Source organism: Papaver somniferum, chromosome 11 (genome assembly GCF_003573695.1).
Source record: "Papaver somniferum cultivar HN1 chromosome 11, ASM357369v1, whole genome shotgun sequence".
Classification (NCBI taxonomy): Eukaryota; Viridiplantae; Streptophyta; class Magnoliopsida; order Ranunculales; family Papaveraceae; genus Papaver; species Papaver somniferum.
In genome coordinates, this window is record NC_039368.1 from 117,973,317 (window position 1) to 117,979,031 (window position 5,715).

A 5,715-nucleotide genomic window follows, 5' to 3' on the forward strand; every position below is an offset into this window, starting at 1 on the left:
GTCAGCAGATATGTATCCGCCCAAGACCAAACGGTGACTTTGACTTGGACGTTTGAGCTGCATAGCGTCGGATCCAGGATTCTAAAATATTAGTAGTATGAATAAAAGTTGATAGTGGTGTTGAGGAGAATATTATTTTTTTCTCAGTAATTTAAATTTAGTTACTATTTTTTTTAGTTATTATTTTTTTTCTAGTAACTGATCTACCCAGCTACCTCAGCTTATAGGTAACATGCTTCTATCTATTAAAGAGGTTTATTAATAAAAATTATTTTATTTACTGAGATGGTTTATTTATTGCTTGAAGCATGTTTGGTTTTCTGGATCTCTATTTACCGATTTTTTTTTAATATTTTTAACTTCCTGAAAAAACTAAGATGCGGTCGGCTCCTTAAATTATGTCGGCTATCTAATTAAAACATCCCGTGTGAACCCATTGTCTAAATGGATCGGGTTTATATTTACTTTTTTGTATACCTTGGATAGTAGACCCATAAAGGAATGCGTAATGTAGTAAACCCCTTGTTAACTGGTATTTTCAGTTCCTTATTTTTGTTCACTTCCGTTCTTCTTCTTCTCACGTTTTCTCTCTTTCCCTCCTGCGAAAACTCAAAGAAGAACGTAAAATGAAATTCTCTTGCATGTGTTTAGCTTCATAGATTATAGTTACAATGTGCTGTAATATTGATTTGGGTTGGCTGATTTGATACACGGCATGGAATAATTCTTCTTTTCCGTTCTTCAACTGGAAGCTCGTTGAAGAAATCATTCTCTTTACTCAAAGATCAAGGTAATTCCTAACAATCGATGGGCTAGTGTCACCATAATTTCCGATTCTTTTATAAGTTGTACCTGATGTCAATTTCATGATTTTCAATTTTCGTTTTTGTGAACTGATAAGTGAGGGTTCTTCGTTTTTTCCCAAATCTGTCCTTATGTCAAATTCGTGAATTATTGCGTGAATGGGTTTTGGATATATCACTCAAAACTCGCAGCTGAAGTGGTATTGAGATATATTTATCATAGACTTGAAAATCTAGCTTAATTAAACTTGATTCTGAAGATGGTTTTGGTATTGGTTGTATGCTTCGATAGAATGACGTCTGCTGTTTCATGCAAGTACCTGTTGGATAATCTTAATATCAATTTAGTGTATTTTTCGTACTTTTCTTTATGATTTGGATGTAGTTGGTAGTTCATGGATTTTCTTCTATTATTTGATAAAATGTGTACATGGGTCTATGTCTGTGGAAATACAACATTAGAGTTAAATACTGTTGGGTTGCTGCTTAAATCACGTGATTTTCTTCTATTGGTGTTCTACATGATTAATTCTAAGAATGGGAATCCATTAAACATCTTGACCTTATCACTTATTGTCTTCTATCTAGAAAGTCTAACATATTATCATGCCCTTGATTTAGACTTGTAAATTAGTCATTTTTCTGACATTTCGTTGATTGCAACATTGGGGCCTATTCTTCACGAAAAATGTTCCCCAAGTTTTGTCTTAAAAGGGCGTACCCTTTTGGTTTGTAGTTTGGTAATTATACCATGGAATGTATAGGCAGCTGGAACTGAATTTCCTGGAAAATGGTTCATGTTATTGTCAGATGGGTTTTTGGAGCACTTAGACTCCGAGTCAGCCATTGGAGTCTCTTCCAAGAAGTTGTAGGTACACTTCTCTAGTTTCCAACGAGATATCAGTTGCTTATTTTCTTCGAGTAACGAATCCTGTAGGAATTTTTGAACACAGCCGGTCCGAAATGAAATTTCTGAAGTAGAACGTTATATACTTTCTTGGTAATATATTTCTGTGCTCTCAATCATTTTGAGTCTAAACTAGCTTTGGGTGTATTGTAATGAAATATAGCCCTCGGAATAACGATTTCGATGCCCATTCTAAGCGCTACTGTTTTGCGCTCCTTGTAATCCTGTGTAGTCATGTAAGTGTTCATCATTCCTTAACTCATTAGGTAGTTGTCATCATTATATATCCAAACAGAAATTGGGATTTTTTTTTTCTTCTGTTTATAAAAAGAAATGCCAAAAATCCACATTATATATCCAACTATTATTCTTGGCTAAAGGCATGAAAACCTCTATATAAACGGGCAAGTGTGTTTCACTTTTCTATGTAAATTCTGTTTCTCTTTAAGTTTCAATTATTACTTAGAATTATGTTTAATTTTATTGTCCTGACATGCCGTTTATGTTTTGTTCAGGTCAAGTACTACTATTGGTAGTGGTAATATCAACGTCAAATCGGGATTATCTTTAATTTACCACGGTAATCATTCTTATCCCGTATTGAGCATGTCTAAACGGTTAATCAGTGAAAGTAGTAGTTGTAGAGGTAAGGAACCAATAGTTGCAGCAGAAAGAAAAATTTCGACAAGAATTTAGGATGAATTGGTCAACATTTGATTTTATATGTAATGAATTACAACCATTTTCAATAACCAACACGAAAAAAGTTTCAACTAGTGATTTTCGTATAAATGTAGCAGCACTCATTTGGAATTTATTTTAGGTCAACCAAATAAGGATGTGGAAGCCAAGTTTGGCTTAACGTATACACAATGTCTTGTGAGTTTAAATGCATTTGTGGGATCTTTGATGCGAAAGTATGTTAAGTGGCCCGATGAAAGTGAAATGGTTAACATAAAAAACGAGTTTGAAAGAGTTTCTGGACTAGAAAACGTCGTAGGTTGAATTAATACAACTCGTATCCAAATAGCTAGACCGAATTAATACTATGATGATCAACTTTCTGCATGTAATTCAGGACATATTTCATATTCAATTGCTTTACAAGTAGTAGTCCATCACAAGGGCGTGTTGACGAATATTTTTGTCGGTCAACCTGGTTCGTTGGATGATTACCATGTTTATCAAAGATCCCCTCTATGCAACAGGGATTTACAAGGTTCTTGGATAGCTAGTACTGACAAGTTCCGTTGACGGATAAAATTTTAGCTCCCTACATAGATTAGCCTAATCTGACTCCGACACAGGACATTTGACACTCAACTTTATCAGATTGAATCAATAGAAAGAGAAGCTTGTTTAAGATTGAAGTCAAGGTGGCTAATTCTAAAAAGAGAAACAGATCATCCTAATTTAGAAACCATAGAGGAAACTGTCAAAGCATGTTGCACCCTTCATAATATCTGTGCCATTAAAGACGACAACATAAGCCCGAGATGGAGATCGAGAGTGGAGGATAACCTTATCATCCCTGAACCACCTGTTTTGTCAGAAGATGCAAGTAACAAAAGAGATGCACTTGCTGAAGATCTTGCTAAGAAACTAGCATCAGACTTGTAGCTTCGTTTGAATATCTGAACTCTGTTGTGAAAGGTATGCTCTAATTTTCATTCTCACAGCAAATTCCGTCGATAATTGAACAACTTAATTTTGTTTTTTGAAAATAAAGAACCGAGACACACTAACTAAACCGAGACTTAGAGCAGCACATACCCGTATCCTGGCTGGTAAGTTGAGCATGTGAAAGCCCTGACAAAGTTGACATGCTTATTCATTTTATTTTTCTAGTTTCTCTAATTGGATTTTATTTTTCCATTTTGGCCCCAACTGTTTACAGTTTCTTAATCAACAGAACGTGGTGCAGACTTTGAAGACGGACAACAATTTAATTGGGAGGTCTCTGATGCTACTCAATAAAATGTCAAATCCTTTCTTGGGCCAAAATCAGCATTCAGTTTTTTTATCACCTTAATATGTATGTAATGTAGCTACTACTAGCCGTTCAGTTCCTTGTGTTTTCTGCTCTCTCCTTTTCTTTTTTCACCTTAGTGTGCTTCTTGCAAGTACAATTATATAATAAATAAATGAATTATATGCACTGTTTGTTTGTGGTATGTCATTAGCATTTGATGTTAATAACATCGCACCACATGCTTCTCAAAAGAGTGTCAATTACGTTTTACAATGCTGGGTTGTTCAACTTCCACAAGACAGTAGTATGTCAGTCACTCATAAAATCTGAAGGTGAAAACTACATGGAGACCCATTCTTACACATTTCCCTACTGTGAAACCACCCCCACAATCTCACGGGCGCACCCAAAATCGGCCAACAAATTATTCACAGGCCCAGAGTTTTCAAAATTCGTTTATTTTCTTTTTTATTTCCCAGTTTAGCCTCAGTTTCAGTTTCATAGATTTAGGCGCAGAGATTTAGATTCAGAGATTCAGTTTCTGAGAGATTGAGAAGGAGATAGAATACGAGCGAGAGCTGAGAGATTGAACTATCGATAGCTGAGAAGAAGTTGATTGAGATATTCGATTTACTCAGAAAAGATAATTCAAGCTTTAGCCTCACTTGTTCTGATCAAGAGATTGATTATCGAGAACTGTCCTTGATTACCGGATTCAATTTACTCAGCAAGCTTTAGCCTCACTTGTCCTTGATTACCGAGATTCAATTTACTCAGCAAAGCTTCAGGTTCGTTCGTTTTCATTCCAATCTTGATTCTGATTTTTGTTTAATCTTGATTCGATTCTATGTTTTAGTTTTTGTAAGATTGAGATCTATTATTTTAGGTTTTCGAAGCTTAATTTAAATTTTCGAATCGTTTTTTAGATCTTTTAAGCTTGTTTTTGAATTTTTGTTTATTTTCTAGGTTTTGAATTTGTTACCATCAATGTAGATCTTTTCGATTCAATTTTTTTGTTTCGATTTCATGTTCCGATGTTGATATACCAATTTACTAGGTTTTGCTTCTGTTCTGTTGGATCTTTTATTTGATTTTTTTTTCCATTCTTATTTTTGATCTGTTATCTGTTATTGATTTTGATATCCTGTTGATTTCTCATCTGATTATGGTTAATGTAGATTGTTTGCTGTTGTTGATTTGATCTTTTAATTTTGAGTAAGAATTTTTGTGAAGCAATATGCAGGATAGATATGTTTGATTTTTTCTCTTTCTGTTTTGCAGGGTGAAAATGCCTGTTGGTAGTGCACTAGCTATAATTCACTAATTCAGTGAATTCTTAGCACATCCTGTTGATGTCAACACAACTTTGGAGTCTTTGAAGACAGGCGTTTGCCAGAAGTTGACTCGTTTATTACCGCATCATGTCAGATTTTCCTTTAATGATGGAAGCAAGTTTGTGCGAGTTGATTCTGATATTCTGCTTCAGTGTTTTGTATCTCGTTGCCACTGTAAAGGTCAGAAGAGATTTGATTTACTTGTCGAAGTTGGTTGTAATTCTTCCATAAGTCGTAGTAGAGCTTCAAGTAGTCGTGTAATAGAACATGAACCCGAACAAGTTATGGTGAATTTCCTTGAAGATGGTTTTGTGCCTGTTAACAAGGTTCTTAGGACTGAAGGTTGGGATAAATTACTTGGTGAAGTTGGTAAAGTGTTTTTTGGAGGTGTAGCAGAAGTACGTATTGCAGTAAAGAAGTACGAGTTAAAAGCTGGGCGTGTTCTTGTATATACTAAGAACGAACCTAGCAGGTTCTATGCAAAATGCTCTAAAGAAAACTGCCCTTGGGAGTATAAGGTTTGTGCTGTTGATGTTGAAAACACGATGTTTAAGGTTAAGAAGTATGTTAGCAGTCATAGCTGTGGTGTTGGATGTGAAAGGCTTTTCCACAGGCTCAGCAGTAAATTTGTTTCTAGTCTGATCAAGGATGAAATTAGAAGTGATCCGAGTTTCAAATCTTCTGATTTGAAAAAGTTTT

General features: G+C 35.0%; 1 long non-coding RNA gene across 2 annotated transcripts; it reads left to right on the forward strand.

Annotated features, from left to right (window-relative positions):
• Positions 1-507: 507 nt before the first annotated feature.
• LOC113321228 lies at positions 508-3,876 on the forward strand. Of its 2 annotated transcripts, XR_003346560.1 has the most exons (4): positions 508-790; positions 2,226-2,290; positions 2,789-3,363; positions 3,608-3,876. It is a non-coding gene; the product is annotated as an uncharacterized LOC113321228 (long non-coding RNA). The 2 variants fall into 2 exon arrangements; XR_003346559.1 differs by having other exon boundaries at positions 2,226-3,363.
• Positions 3,877-5,715: the final 1,839 nt, after the last annotated feature.